The following is a 24,010-nucleotide window of genomic DNA, read 5'->3' on the forward strand; positions in this document are numbered from 1 at the left end:
ACCAATTCAACCACTGAACATTGAAATTGTCACAACTGAGTCTTGTTGTTGGATCCAGTGGGTGTCTTGTGCGTCCTTCCAGTTGCCTGTACCAGCACTGCAGCCTCACTCCAGCCCCACACCAAGCATCTGCTGGTATCGAATCACAGCTATCTGCCGTTTCCTGCCAGCACTGACTCTCCAGCTGTTTCTGCCAGGTTTTCTGGGTGTGGGGGAGGAAAACCATGTGGAAGGGCAGTGAACCTGTCTCTATCCTATGGCCACATACGTTTTTTCCAGATGGGGGAGACCAGCCGCCATCTCAATCTGGTCCAGTGGGTGAGGCTTGGGAAGTTTCTCCTCACTGATTGGTTTAATCTGTTTTATCACTATTTTTATTGGCATTTTTCAGTCTTATATAACTGTCATATATTTATATTTAAATGACAGAAAAATAATCCTAAACAATAAAAGAAACGAACCCAAAGCTTTTTGCAGAAAGGGAACCAATTTTTTTTTGAGAAAGTGAATATTATTGAAATCCAATTTTTCTCAATTTCAATAATACAAAAAAGTTCAGTTTTGGTCTTTTACAAGACATATTCTTAGTTTAACCAGTCAGCTTTCAATTTCTATTACTAGGTCCAAATCTCTCCTCATCTATGTAGTTCTGTAGCAATTAGTGTCCCACCTGGGTTTCAATTGGTCTTGAACCCCTGGGACCTTAGGGTGTCTCAAAAGGTATCAGATGCCTCTGTGTAGACAATGGAATCAATCCCTGTTACTTGGATTTTCTTCCTTTCTTCTCCCTTTTCTTCCTGAAAATAGCCAAGCAAAGATTTGTTTTAAAAGTTCTATGCATAGCACTTGGCAGAGTTTGATTATATCAATACTCTGTAAGCCAAAAATTTAAGCCCTCCTTGGGGAATGAAAACATTTATCTGAATGCTGATAGATTGTGTTATTGAGGCAGGGGTTAAAAACATTAGGGGTTTGGTTTTGCTTTGTTTTGTTTCTTTCCCAAAACCTATTCTTAAACAAATCAGGCAAACAACACACCTTACCAAGCACCATGGGGAAACGAATATAGGGATTCATAAGTACTCCCCTAGTTTGTATGCATGATTCACTGTCTGGTGGCAAAAATCAATTTGTCTGTTTAAAAAGGCCCCCTTGGGGATAGATGAGTGCAAAGCTGTAATGGTTTACTGCCTTCAGTGCCTTTGTCTGATGACAAACAGAACTGGAATTGACAACAGAGAGTTATAGTCATGGGCTAAAATTATTCATGTGTTGTGACTTTTTCCTTCACCTGGCTTTGCAAAACTGCACCTGCAAACCAGCGCATCTTTGTCTTTCATGTAGTCATCTCAATTGCATGCTTCCCTGATATTTACAGACACTGACAGTGCCTTGTGTCTCACTAGATATTTATGTGCTCTGCTATCCCTTTGCAAATCAAGCACTCGGCTGTCTGCACAAATGTACAGGCGTTGGTAGATATTAGACCATGCACAACAGAGAACCCCACTGAGAATGTTCCAACCCTCATGACACGCAGTGAAGTATGTGAAAGAAAAGATGGAGCTGCATGTCTACACCGCTTTCATTACCTTACAGGCAGCATCAGAGAGTGGAGACAGCATTAGGCAGAAACACAGGAAACACAGGTTTTATTCACAGTTCAGGCCTTGATCTTCTGCATTACTTTAGGCACATGCTTTTACCTGTCTGTGACTTCTTTCCTTCTACTGGCTCTTTTTTTTCTTTAATTAAAAGGCAAAAATGTGAAGTACCATCCATTTGTATTATAGCTAGTGCAGAGGAGCATCTGTCTCTTACAGTCACCATCTAATTTTGTATTAGAGTTAACATTATTCAGTAATAACTTCCCCAATTTAATCTCTATCTTCCAAATGTCAGTGAAGCATTGCTATTTGATACCACATGAAGGTTTGGCCCAGTACCTTAGGACTTTTTAAAGCGTCTCTCTTTTTATCTACAAATAATGCTAATTACTTGTTAAATTTTACTCTAGAATTAACTGTGGCATTGATATGATAAATGGACATAGGAGACCATAGACCGTGTCAACAAAATGTGGACTGGTCAGCAAACCTTTTGAATTCTTATTTGTTCCAATTTCAAATCTTTAAATTACTTGTATGTTTTTTTTAATAAAGTTGTTGTGGCTTAACCCCAACTGGCAACTAAGCCCCACATAGCCACTTACTCATTTCTCCCTGGTGGGATGGTGGAGAGAATTGGAAAAGTGAGAAAACTTGTGGGTTGAGATTCAATTTAGTAGGTAAAGACATAGATGCAAGCAAAGTAAAACAAGGAATTCATTCACTGTTTCCCATGGGCAGGCAGGTGTTCAGCCATCCCCAGGAAAGCAGGGCTCCATCACACATAATGGTGACTTGGAAAGATAAACAACCTTCACAGAGACCTCAACAAATTAGAGAACTGGGCAATCACCAACCATATGAGGTTCAAGAAGGGGAAGTACCGGATTCTGCACTTGAGATGGGGCAACCCTGGATGTGCATACAGACTGGGGAATGAAATGCTGGAAAGCAGTGCCACAGAAAGGCACTTGGGAGTCCTGGTTGACGGCAAGTTGAATATGAGTCAGCAGTGCCCTGGCAGTCAGGAGGGCCAACCATGTCCTGGGGGGCATCAGACACAGCATCGCCAGCTGGTCAAGGGAGGGGATTGTCCCACTCTGCCCTCTACTGGGGTGGTATCACCTTCAATATTGTGTGCAGTTTTGGCCACCACAATGTAAGAAAGATATTAAGCTCTTAGAGAGTGTCCAAAGGAGAGAAATTAAGACATTGATGGGCCTTGAAAGGAAGCTGTATGAGGAGTGGCTGAGGTCACTTGGTCTGTTTAGCCCGGAGAAGAGGAGACTGAGGGGAGACCTCATTGCAGTCTACAACTTCCTTGTGAGGGGAAGAGGAGGGGCAAACACCGATTTCTTCTCTGTGGTGACCAGGGACAGAACCCAAGGGAATGGCCTGAAGTTGTGTCAGTAGAGGTTTAGGTTGGATATTAGAAAAAGGTGTTTTACCCAGAGGGTGGTTGGGCACAGGAACAGGCTTCCAGGGAAGTGGTCACAGCATCAAGTGGTCACAGAGTTCAAGAAACATTTGAATGATACTCTCAGGCACATGATGTGACTCTTGGGGATGGTCCTGTGCAGGGTTAAAGGTTATACTCAATAGTCCTTGTGGGTCCCTTCCAACTCAGCTTGTCCTATCAGTCTATGATCTCTGTTTTCTTGGCAGAACCTGCAGAATCCTAAGATGTCTGGCTCCACATATAATCTTGTTTCAGTTGAAAAACACAGAGAAAGATGGTTAAAAACAGGTAAAAATATGTCTGTCCTCTCTAAAGATACTCAGGGAGATAAAGATATGCTCCAAGTGAACATTATATGCTGTGATAGGCCATCAGTGTACAGATGATAAATTCTGCTGGCATTGGATGCAGAAAAATAATTCAATCCAGAGCAAGTTAGTATTTTGCATAAGGATATTCTGGATTGATAGAACTACCAGATGTTATGTGAATTCAATCAAGAAATATTTTTGTCACCTCTGTTCAAACAGGCAAGCCAGCTCCATTCCCAGTTGAGATGAGAACAGAAATTCATTGCTTACTCTATTAACAATAGACAATTTTTCTAATAATGAATAGATCTCTTCCAGTCCTCTGATGAGATTGTTGAGTGCCAGATGTAGCTGTGAGAATTTTCTTTTTTTCTTCTCTCTGGAGAGGGAACAAGAGTTTAATTTTGGTCTGAAGAGCTTATTTTTAATGCATCTGAAACAGAAATAAACTGCTAAGTTGCATATGTACATAGGTAATATTATAGCCCTTTCTAATGGGAGAATGCATATATCCCAGGTATAAGCTAAAGAGGAGATAAGTGATAAAAGAAAAAAAACCCCAGCATCATACAAGCATACATTAATTCAGTGAAAATCACTTGGGTCTGGGTCAGCTAGAAGGTATGATTAGTGAGGCACAGTGATAGCAAAATGTTTGTATACTCACATGTTTCTTCCGTTTGCATACCAAAAAATAAGCATTGAAATGGGAAAAAATGTTTATAAACCTAGATATACTTTTCCTAAATTATGCAATATCTTCTTCTCAAAACTTAACTTTTTATTTATGACCTCAGACCCACTGTGGGTTTCATAGCTCTCTCTTCTCCAAAGAGACCACCTTCTCTCTTTCTTTCTTTCTTTTTAAACAATGTGAATAATTGAAAAACATTTTACGATTACATATAACCAGAAACAAATGGGATTATCAGGTATTCCTAGGAATTTTCTCTTAAGACACTAACTTTACACTTGCAAAAAACTTAATGAACTGGCATTCTATTGTTTTACATGCATTTGCTTCAAAGATGTTTTCACTATCGTAGCAAGGTCAGTCAATAAACTTCTTATCAAAGAGTTGGAGAACAGGGGGTTTATTGCACAACCTCCTACTGCCTCTAAAAACAGTTGCAATTAAAAAAAAATAAGAAAAGAAAAGACCATTCTGAGCATAACCCATTGGCATCTTGCTTAATAGGCACATCCTAAGGCCTGCTGGGCCAGCATAACTTAATAGGAAAGGGAGACACTGCTGGGAAAATGCGCACAAGAGAGATGAGTTGTAAAAGTGTAATTGGCACACACACACAGCAAAATATCCCTGAAGACTCAGAATACTTCTCAGTCTTGAAAACATTTGCAACCAAGCACAGTGATTTATACCCCAATTCCAGTGGATTTACTCATGAGAGCACGTAATATGCTCAGTGGTAATTAACAAGCACAAATTTTCTCTGTTATTTTCACTGATTCTCATGCCTCTTCACACTGTCAAAGAGGTGTGAAAGATGAAGGTCTGAAAACAGGGTCTTATTTCATGTTTTTTTCCTCAAAGACATTTTTGTACTATCAAATCCAGCCTGTGGAGAACAAATGTCACCAACCAAGTAGAATCAACAAATGTGTAAACCCATCTGTCCCAGTCTCATTCATCTCATCATGTGTGCTCTGACAGTCCCCCAAAACAGCATCCATCTGAATAGGTTGTGAATTTCAAAGTCTCATCAGCAACAGGTGAGCAATTTGTCTATTTAGTTATTTTAGTTTTCTTTTGCTCAGTATTTTTCCCCCAAAACACATGTATACAAACTGACAAATGTGAATTGCTGTGTAAAGTCGGGTATGTGGGTGTTGTCAGCAAATCGACATTCGTTAAGTACTGATTGGCTCTAGCAAAATATAAACATACATCCTCTTACAAGTTTTAAACTATCAGCTTAAGGTTCTGTATTCAAAATACCTCTCAAATTCTTGTTGAGCTCTAAAGCTTCTGCTGAAGTTCCACTGAAGTCAGTGGGACAAATGTGTGCTGAAGCAATGTCTTTTTTGATTTCTTAAAACCAAGCTCTGTTTTAGCTACTGAAATGTGAATTTAGGCTTAAAGCTGCCATATAAAATGAAATAAGATAAAATTATTTTTTACCTTGTAATCCAAAGGGAGTGTGTATGACAGAACACATTTAATATTGCACTGTGCTTCTATTACTAGGCAAAATAAGTGAGGTAGCTTTGGCTGAATTCAGACAATATTTTACGTGCACTTGTAACTGTAGTTGTCAGGAAAGTTTTCTTCTCTATAAATATTTGAGTTAGAAAAATATCACTTGAAGAAAGTATTTTTCTGCATACTTAGTCCCTTTTTTAAAAATTTACTTTATTCCCTGTCTTTTCCCAGAACTTTTATCCAAATTTATAACATCTTTCTTTTTTTTTTATTTCATTTGGTATGAGTTTAAAGCTTTTTTCTATGATCATGTATACAGTTGTGTGTACATTGTGCTGCAATGGAGGGCTACATGCTCTCTGGAAGAGACAGGTGAAGTAGGAGAGGTGGAGGGATGGCTCTGTATGTTAGGGAGTAATTTGACTCTGTAAACTTGAGGTCCGTGACCATAATGCTGAGTGCCTTTGGGTAAGAATCAGGAAGAAGGCTGCCATCCTGGTGGGAGTCTACTATAGACCATCCAACCAGGATGAAGAGGATGATGAATTATTCTAATTGCAGCTGCTGGATATTTCAAGATCTCCAGCCCTTGTTCTTGTGGGAGACTTTACCCTGCCAGATGTCTGCTAGCAACTCAACACAGCAGAGAAGAGGCAGTCTAGGAGGTTCTTGGAGTGTATGAAGAACAGCTTCTTGTCACAGCTGGTGAGTGAGCCTACCAGAGGCAGGGCCCCATTACATCTGCTGTTCATGAACAGAGGCTGGTGGGAGATGTGGTGGTCAGAGGCCATCTGAGATAAAGTGACCATGAAATTATATAACACTCAACACTTGGTGATATAAGGAGAGATATCAACAATACATCTACTCTGGACTTCTAGTTGGCAGACTTCAGCCTATTCAGGATTCTGATTTTGAGAGTCCCTTGGGAAACAACCCTTAAAAACAAAGGTACCCAGGAAGGATGGACATATTTCAAGCGATCCGTAAGGCACAGGAGCAGGCTGTCCCTATGTACCAAAAGATGAGCCAGCAGGGAAGACAACAAGCCTCCTTGGACAGAGTGCTTTTGCAGGAACTCAGGGAAAAAGTGAGGGTTTATCACCTTTGGGAAAAGTGGCAGGCAACTCAGGGAGTGTTGAAGGATGTAATTAGGTCATGCAGAAAGGAATTAGAAAGGCAAAAGCACAATTTGAATTTAATCTGGACACTTCTATAAAGGATAATAAAAAGTGTTTTTATAAATATATATATGGCCAAACTTCGCGAACGAAAATTTGGGAAGGGCTTTACCCACGTGGGTGTGCCCTTCCAGCCTGTGCAGTGGATCTTTTAAGTGAGGCACAGAGTGTGCAGAACTTGCCCCACCATTTAAGTCCTAAGGTCCATCTGCCATGGCCAAGCGAGCTTGGACAGTGACAGTGAAGTCCTCGGGACTGTCTACAGCACCCCATACTAACCAGGGCTGACCCTGCTGAGCATCCGAGATGTGATGGGATCGGATGGCAAGGAGGCATTGAACTGCCAGGGGACAGTCCCCACTGAGACTTGAACTCACGACCTTGGGATTCAGATAGCAAAAGGAGAGGCAAGGAAAACCTCCATTCTTATTTGAATGAAGGGAGGAATATAGTTACAATAGATGAGAAAGAGGCTGAGGCACTTAACACCTTCTTTGCCTCAGTTTTCAATAAAAAGACAGGTCATTCTCAGGACAACTGTTCACCTGAGCTAGTAGACAGAGATGGGGAGCCTCCTTGTAATCCAGGAGGAAGAAGTTGACCCACTTAGATGCTCACAAGTCTATGAGATGAAATAGGATCCACCCTGGGGTGATAAGGGAGCTGGCAGAAGAGCTCACCAAGATACTCTCCATCATTGATCAACAGCCTTGGCTCAGTGGGGTGGTCCCAGATGACTGGAAGTTAGCCAATGTGATGCCCATTCAAAAGATGGGTCAGAAGGAGGATCCAGGGAACTATAGGCCTGTCAGCCTTACTTTGGTACATGGCTGGGTTATGGTGCAGATCATCTTGAGTGTGATAACACAGCACCTACAAGACAGACAGGGTATCAGCCAGCATGGATTTAGGAGGGGCAGGTCCTGCCTGACCAATCCAATCTCCTTTTATGATCAGGTGACCCTACTGGTGGATGAGGGGAAGGCTGTTTATGTAGTCTACCTGGACTTCAGCAAAGCCTTTGACACTGTCTCCCATGACATGCTCCTGGCTGGATGGCCAGGCCGAGAGAGTGCTGGTGAACCGGGCTGCATCCAGCTGGTGGCTGGTAACCAGTGGTGTTCCCCAGGGATTGGTGTTGGGCCGAGTTCTGTTTAATTTTTTTATGGATGATTTCGATGAGGGGATTGAATCTACCACTACCAAGTTTGCAGATGACACCAAGCTGGGGTGATGTGTTGATCTGCTGGAGGGTAGGAAGGCTTTGCAAAGGGACGTGGACAGCCTGGATAGGTGGGCCAAATCCAAGGGTATGAGATTCAACAAGGCCAGGTGCTGGGTCCTGCACTTTGGCCACAACAACCAAATGCAGCCCTACAGGCTGGGGACAGAGTGGCTGGAGAGCAGCCAGGCAGAAAGGGACCCAGGGGCAGTGATTGACAGGAACCTCAACACGAGGCAGCAGTGTGCCTAGGTGGCCAAGAAGGCCAGTGGCATCCTGGCCTGTGTCAAGAATAGGGTGGCCAGCAGGACCAGTGAAGTGACATTCCCCTGTACACAGCACTGGTTAGGCTGCACCTCGAGTACTATGTCCAGTTCTGGGTCCCTTAATTTGGAAAGGATATTGAGGTGCTGGAGCATGTCCAGAGAATGTCAATGAGATGGTGAAGGGTCTGGAGCACAAGTCCTATGAGGAGTGGCTGAGGGAGCTGGGCTTGTTCAGCCTGGAGAAGAGGAGGCTCAGGGGAGACCTTATTGTCTACAACTCCCTGAAAGGAGGTTGAAGCCAGGTGGGAGTTGGTCTCTTCTCCCAGACAACCAGCAAAAGAACAAAAGGGCACAGTCTTAAGTTGTACCAGAGGAGGTTTAGGTTACACATTAAGAAGACATTCTTCACAGAAAGAGTGATTAGGCATTGGAATGGGATCCCCAGGGAGGTGCTGGAGTCACTGTCCGTGGAGGTGTTTAAGAAAAAACTGGTTGTGTCAGTGCCATAGTCTAGTAGACAGAGTGGTGTTAGGTCATAGGTTGGACTTGGTGATCTCAGAGGTCTTTTCCAACCTATTTGATTCTGTGATTCTTTGTATGACAGATAGACATGTTTGATGCTCAGGCATAGGTATCCATTCCAAGAGGAATCTCTACAGTATAGTTTGTGTCTTCAAGATATTTTGGGATTTACAGAATCATAGAATCACAGAATTGTTAGGGTTGGAAGAGACCTCTGGAGATCATCTAGTCCAACCCCCCTGTCAAGGCAGGGTCACCTAGAAAAGGTTAAAAAAGAATGCAACCAAGCAGGTTTTGAATGTCTTCAGATGGAGACTCCACAACCTTCCTGGGCAGCCTGTTCCAGTGTTCTGCCAAGTTTTCCACATGTTGTGGTGGAATTTCTTACACTTTAGTTTATGTCCATTACTCCTTATCCTGTCATGGGGCATCACTGAAAAGAATCTGGCACCATCATCTGGACACATGCCTTTGAAATATTTATATGCCTTGATGAGATTACAAGATATTAATTAGGCTCAAGTAGCCCTCTGTTCTTTCTAAGCTAGCACATTAATATGTGCTTTTATTTATTTCTTTCTTTTATTTATTTATTTATTTTATTTCTCCCATATGATAAACATCTTTTCTTCAAAAGTTTCACTACTTAGTTTTCCTTAGTAAAATTGTTTCATTAAATCCTCAATTTTGTATTTCTCATTCAAAATTAGTATTCTAGGTAGAGCAAAATTTATTAAAATCAAGTGTTTTTTTCAGTAGCCAGAGATAGAATCTTGACTATCATTTAGTTCCAGGGCAGGAAAACCTCTGATTTCTCTACAGCCAGGATCCAAACCCACTTCTGGTATAGATACTATTCCAGCCAAGGGCCTTGACATTTTTTAATAAATATTGAATCTTGGATATTTTCCCAAGAAAAAATCTGATGGGGCAGGTTAGTTGATTTTGACTCATACCTTCCTCCTCACAATGGATGACCCTGAAGAGACCAGCTGAAGCAGAGGTCTCACTATAGCACCTAGATATGTCAGAACAGTTCAGAGAGAGGGAAAAAATTTCGCTATAAGCTTCCAAAAATGTATTAATTTATTAGTTTCCTCTTCTTCCACTTATTGTATCCCTGACTGTTGCCTTCCAGACCTGTCAAAGCACTATTGCAACCCCAAGTCATAAAGGGGTGGGTGGAGCACTCATGCAGAGGTGCAAGGAGACAAAAGGGCAAAGGTAGAGCCTTGTGCAAAGTTGCTGATGGGAGTTCCTGGCTCTCAGCTACTACTGGACTCTGCCCTCCTCAGCTGCTGCTGTGAAGCCTTTGCCTGAGGAGAGACACCCGTGCGTGGGGACCATTGATCCAGAGATTCTCATGAGAAATGTTCAGGTAGTATCTTTCATAGCAAATAAACTCAGAGTGTATAAGGACAAGACTTCCAGCTGTGCTGCTTAGACTGTGTTTGCTCAATTTCACAAAGGCCCACATCATGACAAAGATTTAGAAAGTGCCATTTAGCACAAACTGTATTGGGTTACCAAACAGATCTTAGTAAGGATAACACTTGAGGGAGAAAGCCTGCAGGGAAATACGAGTTGGTGTTGTTTTCATTTTGAATGAAACTTGCTCCAGAAAGGACTCCTAGCTAACACATGATCTTTTTTCTACCACGAGGATAAAAAGACTCTTCACCACTGCTGTAACTCACTTCTGAACTTAGACACATTGATTTCTCTTGCTGACTTACTGAGGAGTTTCGCTGTGTTGCCATGGAACAGCTCCACAATTCTGCCTTTGTAAGCCGGGTAGGTACTTCTAAGGGCTGAATTTAAAGCAAATGTTTCAAGTTTCCCTTTTCAATGACCTAATATTATTTCACTTGAAATAATCTGAGCATACTTGGTTGCACTAGATTTTGATAAAAAATGCTGTTTGAAAAAAAAATTATGCCTAAGTCACATTGTCACTTTATATTAACTTCCTTATCCATTTCACCTTTATACTGTCCTCTGTATTCATTCATTTTTAACTAAGTTATTTTTTTCAGTTCTGAAATAGATTTTTAAAAAGACAGGAGTGCCTGTCTCAGTCTAAAACAAAGCTATTGCTCTGGCAATTAAAAGCCGTTTGAGCTCTTCATAAGCAGAGGAAATTTTGTTAGAACCATGTTCATACTGTAAACTAATGAAGCTAATGTATAACTCTTTCACATAACTTTCCACTCTTGAATTTTTCAATGCTTTACAAAAAGTCACTTCAGTACTACAATGTAACTTGGCTCAGTGATTCAACCCCCTGAGAGGTTTTCTAGTACCAATAATTCCCTAGACAGAAAAGCTAAAATGTACATGATCACAAATACATTGGATATTGACTTCTGTAAACCAAATTTTGTGAGTTTCTTGCACTGAGTTTTCATTCTGAAGCACTAAATGTGACATTTCTGTAAATAGACTGTTTTGTGTTTCCTCAAACAAGGACATTCTCTTAGCTAGAAAGATCTTCCATCTAAAATTAGTAATGGCATCACTCAGCATCTCTAAATCCCTGCTGTGATTTGGTTTGGGTTTTTTTCCTAATTGTTCAATTTTGATCCAATATCAGATTATAGAAATATATTAGTTAAGTGTAGTGATGCATGATCTCATTTCTTTGGCTGTAGCAAGTCTTTTAACTATCTTCAGATGATTTTTACATCTTCATAATCAATAGATCTCAGACACTGTTGCTGTGGTTTATGTACATGTATAATTGCAACACGCTTCATAAAGGTTCCTAAGTGCACTTGAAAACACAAAGTGTCCTTAAAAAAGATGTTCTCCTGCATGTGACCATATCAGGGATCACAGTATCCAGTTACACAGGTACACCACAAATGCCTTTTGGGAATGGTACTAATGATTTTAAAGCAACATTTAAACATCTCGTGTCTCAACAGCTCATGATACCATGAACTGTTTTTTATGGTTTGTCAATAGTTCATGAGAAATCACACATATCTTCCAGTCAAGGTAGAGTAAAAGTCATTTCATTACAAAGATTTTTATAGAACTGTTCGACATTCCTTGTTTTCATGAGTGTGTGGCACACAAAGTGCAAGTCAAATGCAGATTGCTAAAAAGTCTCTTCTGGTTAGTTCTGCAGTGATCTCAGTTCAGTTTGAGTTCCTTTGTATTCTTGCAATAGCTCTACTCCCTAAGCCACCATATAAAACATTTAACAGGGCCTTGCTCACCTTCCCAAAATTTTCTACTGTGGGATTTTAAACAGCAACGTAATAACCCTACCTGCAAGGACACTACATTCACTTTCATTAGCTTGGAAGAAATTTAACTACAGAATGCATCAAAATCCCTGATGTGAAACATGCCATCTTCTAAGTGCAGTCAAAATAAGCTTTATAATCTCTTATTCTTTTTAAAATCAAAATTATTTGAGCCTCTGATTTCCATTTTATTTTCTAGCTGCCGTCTTGGTGATTTTATAAATCCTGAATAAAAAGAACAGATTATTATTCACAGTCCTTTTGGTCTTCATTAGCACAGAGTTACCAGCTTGCTAAATAAACAGAACATATAGGTTAGACGTATGTTTTTTCACCTGACTTATTTCATGATGCAGAAAATACCTCAGTTCTGTTTCAGTCCTTTCCTGTGTGAGAACAGAATGCACCAATTAATAATGTCAAATTACAGCCAGAAACCCATGCCTGAATGAGCTTGTCAGGACAATGAGACTTTTCCGCTTATTATTTTCAGAAAATTGAAGTGAAAGAGAGAGGAAGGGAGCAGTTGTAAAATGCTCAGTTGTTTATCAGGGCTACAAAAAAATATGTGTAAAAGAGCTTGAACAGGTTGAATGCTTTAAACTAAAAAAAAAAAAAAAAAGTGCATTATGAAACATTAAGGGAAAAAACCAAACAACTTAGGAGTACTTTGCAATGACAGTATCAATTATTTAGAAATTAATTTAAAAAGTTTAAATTCCTCCTAATGCAAACCACCCTAATTCCTTATTTCACTTTTATTAGCAGTATTATGAAGATAAGTTCAGTCTAAGAGAGAGCTGGAAGATCTTGGATTTGATCATAGAGCTCACCAAGAGGAAGAATCAGAAGAGGCTTTGCCTGCTTTTCCAGAATAGCACAGCTATCTTAGTCTCTGCCTGGATAGAGTGTGAAAGGACACACTATGCCTTTCATCTGCTTATCACTTTTTACTCTCATGCAATATATACTGACTTAGTTGTTTTTTAGAACTGAGGGAATTTCCTTCTCAGGAAATGGACCAAGTATTATTGTGATGCTGCTGAGTCTTAAAGCAATTACATAATGACCATTCTCACATGGAGAGATGAGATAAAATGAGTACAATAATAAAAGAGAGCAAGAACAATAATGACTAAAATATCTTCTGCATTGTACTATGAGCTCTCTTTCCCTAACCCATCTTCTAACATCAACCAAAGTCAAACAACTTGGGGGTAACTTGTTTGGCAGCTGGCTGAGCTGCTGCACACTTGCTAGAATGACTTACCCACAGAAGTTTTTGCCTACTATCCTGGCAGTAGCCAGGCTTAGGATTATTTTTCACAGTTTGCAGCAAGAAGAAGCACGGCAACAAGGGCTGACTCTTCCCTCACAGGCTTGGTGTTTAGTTCAGTCATACCACAGCCATTCTCTTTATACTGGAAAGATGCTTACAGCATTCACAGGTTAGGTTAAAATGGTAACCGTTTCAGAAGTACTATTATAATATCAGTGGTTTGTGGAAACAATTAAAAAAACCCTGTTCCCTATCCATTAGGAATACATGGATTCTTGCTTTATCTTAGTCTACCAAATGAATGGAGGAATCATTTCCTTCTGGCCAGGGCAGCTGATAGTTGTTGTATGGGTGAGGTGTAAGGTCAGTACATAAAGTCATCCAGTTACCTGCCATGAGATAAGCAATAGTAGCTGAACTGGCTGTGAACAGTGTCTTTCTTGTGAGGGGACTCAATAGCTCAGCTAAGAGCTGAAAAATCAATCTTTACATCAAATCACTGGATATCTTCAAATAACACATAGCAAATTTCCTTTGCAGTTATTCCATGCACCATTGTGTTCAAGAAATTTCTGTAGCAATGGCAAAACCTTTTGGGAAGGCCTCCAGAATGGACACATCTTTGATGATGTGGAGTCATGTGGCAGCTGCAGGTCTGCCTTATATCAGATCTGTCAGTGGGCAGCTATGCCTTTTTATAGTGCTTTTTAGTGTCTTCCATTCTCAGATGCCATCTATGAAGCAGTGAATCATGAACAGGTAAAACAAACATTGCATGTGCAAAAGATGCCTGTTCAGATGAGGCCACAAACCTTCCACTGTAGTTAATTTAATGCAGTTATTGCAATTACTTCATTAGTTACTGTGTTCATATCTATTTCCTCATTGTAAAACAGAAGCATTTACAGAGGAAAGATAGTAAAAAAATACAGTACACCAAATCCACCATGACAGTATCCCTTAGAATAAATGCACATGTGTTTGTCAGACCTTTTGTAAACAAAAAACTTTTGAACTCACACATGGGGAGGGGAGAAAGAAAAGAATGGACAAACCTGTTAGAAACTATGTGGGATTGAATCTGGGCAAAATTTGATCAGAGGATTAAATTTTTTTTTCTTTTTTTCTTTTTTTTTTTCCAAGTAGGTTATAGTGGCTGAAAAATATTTTGACTTTATTTATTCTGCTGTGCTATCCATTGTGGAGGAGGTTGGCACCTGCCCATCTCCCCTAAGGGAAGGGCTAAGTACAATTGTGCTGCTCCCAGGAACCTCAGCAGGGAACTAACCTGTGCCAGCCCATTTTTTGTTGTAACTTATTTTTTCTCACTGGTCAGCAATTTGGAGGTCACTTCTATGGAAAAAGCAGAGAGCAGCTTATTGGCAGCCACTCTGCTGCCATGGTGATTCCTATAGTACAGAGAATAGTTCTTGGAGGATCATAGGGGGATGCTAGAAGGTAGGAGTCTTCATTTTTATACAGAACACAAAATAATAGAGGAAGAAAAGTAAATGTAGGTCCATAACAGCAAAAATGAAACAACATTTTATGTATCAAAGAAAGAAGGCAGCAAAAGGAATGTAGTGATAGGAAGGGCAGGGATGCATGGCAAATTTCATTAAATTGGCTTAGTAACACTTAAAGAAGCTGTAGAGGGGTTGGGGAGATTTTTGTTTGCCTGTTTGTCTCATATACTCATAGACAGAAAAATGCTGGCCAGCTCTAAGAAAGGGACATCAGTCATGCAGGCATATAGCCAACACCACCATTGGGCCCTGTGAATGTCAGGTGCAGTTCAAACAACTAATTAGTTTGTTTTCCTTCAACACTTTGTTGAAAGAATGTTTCATTACCATGCAAATAGTGTTAACTGACAACGCAAGCTAATTGAATTCTTACAAAGCATCCCGTGCAGACCCTTATCATAACCTGCTGAACAATATATGCTAAACTCACTCTAAAAGATAGGATTCATATTAGTAGCAGGACACTGACTGTCAGACTGTTTACAACTTTTATTATTTTGGATACTTTGAGTCCAAAACTAATTCAGCTTGTTACCACAGTTAACAATGGATTGGCACTTGCCACTGTAACTGACTGGACTGATAGCTGAAAAGTAAGCATCTTGGGTGAAAAAAACATGGTTGAAACACATACCATGAGGTGTGTTTAAGTTGCCTGTATCTGCTGCTGTAACCACCCCCCTTCTTCCTGCCAGCAGCAACTACAACAGGGCCTCAGAGTAGGGTCAGGTTCAGGAAAGTAACAGCCACATGCTCACTCCTCTGTCATCCTTGCTAGTGAAATCACAGTTGAATTCAGTCTTGATACTGGACTTTCCTGCCCAATGACTTTCTCTGAACACACATTAACAGTAATTGGTTTCCATTGTTGACTGATTTCCTTCCTTTCTACTCCTGCATTAATTTTGGCTGTATCAGATAATTTCAAAAGTCAGTCTGGATCAGTCCCTGCCTACTCATTAATCACTCATTAAGTCCACCATATTTTGGGCTTCACTTGGCAAGTATATTGATTCAAGCCATAGTGAAGCTCAAGTCCCAGATGAGTGATGAGTTACCATGAGTGCTGTCCACTGAGTGTGCCATTGGCATTAGGTGTTGATATCTCATGAACAGCAGTTTATAGCACTTCTGAACTGCCAAGATGACACTCTACCCAGGAAAATAAAAGGTAAAACGTTATGCCCTAGTCTGAGTTGCATAACATGAAATTCTGTCTTCCAGGTGAGAGAAAAATGCTCAGCTGTAGATGCAACAGAAGAAGTTGAGTCTCAGCCAGGAAAAAAAAAAAACATGCACTTAATACAACATGCAAACACAAACCTGATTCCTCTGCTGTTCAGACCTGAGGGGTTAACATTCAGTACCATGCTACCTGAGTGCTTATAGCTGTTCTCTTATAGGAACCAAAAATCAAGCTCTGGAAAAAAAAACTGTTGCTGAATAGAAGAGAGTTTCAAGTCCAAATTGGACGAGAACAAAGGGTAGGAAACTTTTTCCTGGTGTCAGTCATTACTCACTTAGAAGTCTCAATGATTAAAACACTAGCACTCAGAAATAAGAACAGCAATAAGAGAGCAATGTTAATGCCACCATTTTCTCCAGGTGAAAGAATTTCTCCCAGATAGCCAGTAAGATCTAGTTTAAACTCTTATTCAATGCAAACATTCAACCATTTTGCAGGTAGAAAGAAAATAATACAGAGATTACTGAAATACAAGTCTTTCTTAAGTATAGTGATTTATTGTCAAAAAACTGTGCAGATAAGCAGATGTGCTTAGAGACCTTTAAAATGGTGACAGCCACTGCAGAATTTTGTGTTTTGTTCCTGTCTCAAATGGCAATGGTAAGTTAATAGACTTAACCTGGCCACTGGAAGGTATACCCATATATGTGTAAAATAAAAGCTTTTACAGGACTGATGGCATAACAGAGATCAAAATTCCTGTCCACTGAGATTTTAAAGACATGGACATAATTTTTAATCTGATATTGAGATGAAAGTGTCATCTTTCAGAAACCTCTGTAAAAATAAAATTTTGCAGATGACCATTGCTTTGTGTAAATCAAAACATTCCAATTTTTAAAATTTCATTGCTATTAAGTAATTTTCTCTTAATGTCCTATGTTTTTTGAAGAATTTTACTTTTATTTCTGGTTCAAAAATCTTTATGATGCAACATTTATGTAATTAAAATGCAACATTTAGTGCAATGGATTTTTTTTTAACGTTTGAGCTTTACACTAAGATTGGAGGATGGTTGAATTGGTCACAGATTCATCAACCCTGTAAGATAATACATGTTGTTTTGCCTGTTTCTAATCCATGCTAATGAGTGAGTGGCCTCTTTAAGAAAGGTAAATCTCTCCCACTGGCCCATCTAGGTCTGAAGCCTGACCTCAGATCCTGGTTAGAGTATTTTGTATCTCTCTTGCAGCCAACAATATTTGGATTTTTTTCCAAATAATCAAGATTCTAAGGGAATTGGTGTACATGCCTGTCTGTTCTAACACAGAATTAAAACTTGGGAATTAGAATAACTACTTCCAAGAACAGACTGACTTCACATCTTCAGAAAGAAACTATTCTTCATGATGTTCTCCTAAGAACGTTTTCTTTGGGTCCTTTGACAGACATTTATGAAAATAACACAAGTGACCATGGATCTTAAACTTTTCTTTGCAAAAGACTCTGACTATTGCAGAGCAACACATCAAGGACAAAAGGAAGGGGAAATGAAACTGTGACTGTGGATATGATGCAAATGTGAAGAGAAAAGACAGAAATAGTGTGTGGGATGTGAGAAATGAAAAATCTGGGGTTGTTATTTCCAGACAAAGCACCTGTAAACACATTTTCACTGCTAAGCGTTTTATACACTGTCACAGAGTGAAGTAAAAGGGTCTGTGCACCAATGAATCTCAATGGAAGAATAAACAGTGGAAAAGGTCTTCATTTAGCTTAAGATCATTAGAAATATTCACTATTTTCTCTACAGTTCATATTCTGAAATTGTAAAACAGAGAAATCAAAAAGAAATAAACCAAACAAACCACTACCTCACCAGAATGAAATTCACCTCACAACTGGGAAGAGTATTTGCTTTGAAATATAATTGAAATAAGGAAAAAGTAAAATTACAGAACACCAAGGCAAGCACCCACTGCATTTTCTCTATGTGAAACTGTTCCAAAAATTCAGTGATGCAAGATGCTCGTACTGTGTAAAATATTAAATTATTCATTTGATTTGTATTTAATGGTTCCAAAAAAACCCCAAGCTGGTAAAACACACACAACACTTAATGCACCTTTATTTTTATTCTTTTTTTTTTCTCTAGAAGGCACTTATTCCTACACCTTCTGTATGCAAGCTAAATTATTTGTTTCTAGTTTAGTCTCCATCCAACATAAGCAGAAAGGTGTATAGTCTTCCATTCCCACGAGGCACACATGCTTTCACACCACCCGAGTACATCATTTTCAATTGCTTGCTCTTGTTAAACAGAGACAATGAAACTGAGAATTCTTAAGCAAAGTACACATTAGCATGCCTCTTGTTTTCTTAGGATTTCATTGCTCCATTTACTGTTTAGAACTTCATCCCACTACTATTGAAGTGAATAATGAAGCTCCCATTGATTTCAATTTGAAAATCTCTCATTAACATCTAACAGTTGAAGAAGGGAAAGCAGAGCTGTGTAATGTTATCAGCTAAGGTTTTGCTCCTGGATCTGCCGTACATTTTTGTATTGCAGAGGCTACTGCTTTATCTGAGATGCTTGTGGCCATGTTGGCTTCTCTTTTGCACAGTGCCTCACATTTTGTCTTAGTCATACTAATCATAGGAATAAAATGAAATTTAAACTATACAACCCACCCATGACATCTTGCATGGCCTCTAGTAGTTATCAATTATTATTTAAGCAGTGGGAGGAGGAGAAATGCTAATCAGGTCCATCTTCTGTTTGATAATAAGAATATACAGCATACGAAAGATTGAACACCTACTACTTCAGATGCAATTACCCCAAGCAACAGGGCTGCTCTGTGCATATTTCAGAAGTGACTGATAGACTGGGAATGCTAATACAACTTCCTCGGCTTCCATCAGCTGCACAAGAGATCCCCACCCTTCTTCCACTCTTAAACACCTGTGTGAGCTGGGACTCTCAGCAGAACACATGCCACTATCCATTCCTTCTCTTCCCATCGTTTCAGAGCCCTGTTATCACTTGCTTAATAACCTGCTTCACTAACCTTCACCATCTTCCTGCTTTTCCATCCTTTACTCCTGGATGATTTTATGGGTTCCAATTCATCTGAAAATGTAAACACCAGTGAAAATGTAACCATTCAGAAAGAGGCAGCCTGCACAGCCACAAAAGAAATTTTGCATCAGGCATTTAATCTCAGATGATCTGGCTGAGATCTTTCAGGCCTTTTGGGTCTTGCTGGTATTAGTCTGATAAAACCAATAGAACTGTGCCAATTTACAAACAACTGGAGAGACAGAGCCTCATTTTAGTCAGTTTTGAGTGACTAGGAAAAAGAAAAGAACTCAGCATCTTGTTTCTTGCTTAAATTTAAAAAAAAAATAATAATTTAAAATTTTGAGCAAAGATTTGAATTTTTCATTGTAGGACACATCCATCAACATGTTTCAGTCCAAAGCATGTATGCCTTTGTTTTATTTGTTTTCTTAATTTTTTTTTCCAGATCTCATAATCTCCACAGGAGGTAGCCTTCCTTTCTTTTTAGTAAAGATAATCCCTGGTCTCCAACTTCTTGTGATAATAAGTTCACTGCAGAACAGATTCTTCTTTCTTTTGCTGGTATTTTTCAAGAACAATTTGCAGAGTGACTTACTATTCACCTTCACAGATTCTGGCAAAAAAATCCCCAAAGGAGCAATCAATAAGAAGTAACTTTTCTAACACTTTAAAACAGATAGTTTTGGACTATAGATATCATATACTTCTCAATTGTTTCTATTCATTCCCTTTAAAGATTTTTTTTCCAACATTAGTCTAAGAAGAGATAAAAAGAAAGATCACTTTACGTGCTTAGCCCTTCACTTAATGTAGCTCTTTTCAGTGTATGTTTCTGAACATACTTTGATTTTTTTAAAAATTTTTTATATAAATCCCAAGTGATCTCATGTAATATTTATTGGGTTCTCAAAGGCAGAGTTTTGTTTCCTTCTTTCCAGCTCAGAACAACAGTTTGAATCACGTCGGACCTAATTTTAGCAGGTGAGAACCTGCAATGCCAGTACTGCCTGCAAGTCACCAATATCCTGTGACATAAGCAGCCATGTCAAATAACTGTACATTTATGAGACCTGTTCCTTCTGTCTCATTGTGCAAGTACCCTTTGGACAGGGTATATGTATAATTTCTTGCCACCAATATAACCACAGATTTTTCCAAAGAAAGTTGCCTGTTTCTCTTCTCATTAGCATAATGACTGTTCTCATTCTGTGTTGGAGATGGGGACTATATGGACATGGAAGAATGGAGGAGGACAAGGGAGCGCCGAACGGAGTTCGACGTGTGGAAGGTCCAGGAAGGCCCCGAAGAACCCGGACTATGACCTTATAATATGGACTTTCTAAATCCCCAGTTTTATCCCCAGTTTCCCCAGTTTTTACTTAAATAAAGATGTCTACTGCTCTCCCAGTTCCAGAACCTTCCCCCCAGGCAGGCAGGTGCCTAGCAACAAGAGAACAGCTACCATTGGCCAGCTCCTCCTAGGGGGCGGCCCTGACCCTGCCTGTCACCAGTCCACGCCCAAGTTCACTCCCTCCTAGTTTGCATACCCTATGAGCTGAGATGGATTTGCATGCTCCGCCTCAGCTCCACCCCTTTTCCAGAACCTTCCCTACCCCAAGTTATATAAACCCCTGTTTCCCCCCAATAAAGTTGGATCAGCCTAGATCTTCGGATCAGGTCAGACCACCCTCGTCTCCTTGGTGTTTGTTCTCTGCTCGCGCGAGGCAAACCATACCTAGGGTCGAGGGATAGCCGCGAACGACAGCTCAGCAGGCAGTCTGCGAACCCCGTCGCTGGTCTAGTCCCATCCAGAGACTAAGACTGCGACAATTCTGTATTCTGTTCCCCATTGGAACCAAACCCTTTCTGGAAAAACATAGAAGGGAATTCTCTGTTTCGGGAGTGAATAAAAAAAATGTTCTTTCAATTCTATATTATTGACTAAGGCACTTTGAGCAATCAGATACATTTTCCCCTTTCTAAACTCAAAAATTAATTCTTGGAGCATCTGATTCTGGGTAGCATTTTCCATTTTGGGTATGAAGATAAGGGATTTATTTTATTTTATAATAAACATAAGTGAAAGAAGAATAAAAGCCTCAAAACTTCACTTCGTGTAAGAACTAACACAAATATAAAAGCCAATCAGCAGTTCCTGTCTGTTTCTGTATTGCACACAGACTGACAAACTCATGCATTCAAAACACCTTTGAAGGGAGGACTACTCACAGATGCCTCAGCTGTACTCTTATTATGCAAATATATGTTGACATAAAGTTGTCCAGATATCTGAGAACTGCATTATCCTAGTGATTCCCACAGCACTGCAACAGATCCTACCCTCCTATACTAACTTCAGTGTGGTTCCACTATGGGAGGCTTTAGAGCATACTGAAGCAGAAGAGCAGAATTTGCCTCTTAAAGTAACAGAGAGATTGGCATATGTTTTCTCCATGCATTTGGCTAGCCTACAATAAAATGCTTGGTGCTCCATCAGAGTTTTTAATTGATTGGCCAGTAAACAGCTTGTTGATAATAACATATTCTCACCATCTGATGTTTTGAACAATCCAGTAGCAATCTGCAGCAATGCTATTTACACTATGTTCCCTGTACTGGGCATGGATCCAGTTTTTACCACCACCAAGAACAAAGACACAGGAGGTCGGTTATAACCTTCAGAAGGTTTTGTGAGTAATTTTAAGGTTTTCAGAGACAGTTTTACTTCCAGTAGAGGATTTGAACATGGAAATATTTTTCATGTTCTTTGTTTTATATATCATATTATAGTGGGGAAAGAAATCTGCATAGAACAACTTTTCATAAAAGATAAGCATTTAAAGGATATTGGCTTTGCCTACAAAGGCAAAGACAAGTTCAAGGAATGCTGAGAACCTTCCATTAGTCATATTCTGTGACCTCAGACTGATCTGGGGCTTACAACAATGCAGTATATCTCAGACCATGTCTTCTGCCTATTCAGATGGTTTGCATTATTTCCTCTTGGGTACTTCCTAAGTGTCCTGGGTTGAGCTGGCAAAACGTCAACTGCCCAGGACAGAGTGAAAAGGGTTCCTCCTCCCCCCAACCAGCTAAGGGGAAAAGAAGAAGGAGAGAGGAAAAAAAACTTCCAAAGCCAGCTTTATGCTGAAACTAACTACTTGTATTTATACAAAGAAGAGAAAATTAAGAGGATACTACAATATAACACACACTTACACAAGTCATGTATAACAAGAAATAACTTCCCACTTCCCAGTAAACACAAATTCTACCATTTTAACTACAAATCCTTTTAGAGAAGTTGGTTCTTCAGAGACAGACTTAAGCAGAGAGAAAAGCTAAGAACAAACATTTTACTTCCCTCAGATAACATGATGTTAAGCCGGTGCTCTGGGCTTGGGCCTCCCCATCCCTCCTGGGACAGCAGAGTGTCTTGCTGGCACCACAGCTGTGAAGCAACTGAACAAGCCACACCCACACACCAGCTCTTACCCCTTTTGAGATGATGCAATATGGTATGGAATACAATATTATTGGCTGGAAGAAGTCAGCTGTTAGCTAGCTCAGCCCAGCTCAAGTCAGCTGACAATTCCCAGGCCTAGCTGAACTTTAAAACCTAAATTTAGGCCCACCTGGCTAAACCCATAACACTAAGTAATTCAGATCATAGGGGAACATGGTGTATACGTGTGTTTCACACATACATTGTGGTGTGCAGGCAGGCTTCTGCCAGACCTGAGCTTGGATTCTAAGAATTCATAGCTGAGATGTGTGACCGCTTTTGCTTTATGCTCTCTATAGTCAAAATTTTTTAAAATATTATCTGCCAATAGTGACATGCAACTATTACCATTGACAGAAGTCTTAGTGGAAGCAAAGTCTCTCCCAGGGTCAGACACATTCCTCAGCTCTCTATGAATGCTTAGTATAGGCACCAAGAATCCAAGTGCCAATGGGCTGAAGTGTGAGACTGAGGAACATACCAGGATGGAGATGTGTGCAGAACAGAACACGAAGCTTCTGGGGAACAGAAAATTGCAGTCAGGGTACTGTAAAATTTAGGGACTTCCGTTTATATGTAACAGCAGAGCAGTGATTAAGGGGATCTAAACCTTGCATTTCATTGTCCATTTGAAATCCCGATTTCTATTTTAAAGTGAGGATATATTTTCTTTAATAGAAGGGTATATTCTGTCTTAAATCGTAACTATTAGTAATGGTCTCAGGTTATGTTGTTATCAGTCCAATCCTAGTGCTTTTAATATATTTATCTGGCCAACACTGAAAAGTGTGACCTCCCCCCCCCCCCCCCCTTCCCTCCACAGTGGCTATGATAGTCTATCATTTCCTAGAATGCATACAGGATAACATCCAGAAAGACATAACACCTACTCAACACCTCCATGTTTGTACGTTTAAAAAATCCTCAGCTATTCTGTTTCTTGAAGTTACCTTTGAATTCTTACAAGCAAACATAAGATCCCAGGGTCATTGGTTATTAGGTTTAAGTTCTTTAATGTAGCAATAACAAGGTCCTCTTGGCTAGAAGGAAATTTAAAGTCTTCCACAAATTTTAAAACTAATTTAATTTAAGATTCTTGTAGAAGAACCGCCATCATGCTGTATTTCAATGTGTTAAAAAATGTCTTCCTTGACCACACCTTCTCCTATTCAAAAAATTACATGCACCTAAAACTTTAGTAGTCCAATTAAATATCTTCTTTGAAGATCAGTTTACCCACAAAGATTATTTTTAACTTACACAATTTAAGAATTAACTCTTTCCCTTTCAAACTATTTGTTTTATAAATACTTGTCTGAAGTTGATCTCACCATTTAATCTCCAAAGGAGCTTTTTATTCTTTGACAGCACATTGGCCATATACCAGTTTCTTCTTTTTTTTTATCCTTTTTGCAGATTCTTCAGCTCAGCTGTTCCATA

The 24,010-nt window shown here is 39.7% G+C and overlaps 2 long non-coding RNA genes across 2 annotated transcripts; one reads left to right on the forward strand and one right to left on the reverse strand.

The window, feature by feature from the left end:
- Window positions 1-493: 493 nt before the first annotated feature.
- LOC139669720 (uncharacterized) lies at window positions 494-22,589 on the reverse strand. Its single transcript, XR_011697312.1, has 3 exons — window positions 20,801-22,589; window positions 19,052-19,113; window positions 494-3,756 (listed from the first exon to the last, which is right to left on the reverse strand). It is a non-coding gene; the product is annotated as an uncharacterized lncRNA (long non-coding RNA).
- LOC139669713 (uncharacterized) lies at window positions 9,976-20,753 on the forward strand. Its single transcript, XR_011697311.1, has 3 exons — window positions 9,976-10,110; window positions 10,396-10,526; window positions 20,283-20,753. It is a non-coding gene; the product is annotated as an uncharacterized lncRNA (long non-coding RNA).
- Window positions 22,590-24,010: the final 1,421 nt, after the last annotated feature.

This window comes from Pithys albifrons, chromosome 1, assembly GCF_047495875.1.
Source record: "Pithys albifrons albifrons isolate INPA30051 chromosome 1, PitAlb_v1, whole genome shotgun sequence".
Classification (NCBI taxonomy): Eukaryota; Metazoa; Chordata; class Aves; order Passeriformes; family Thamnophilidae; genus Pithys; species Pithys albifrons.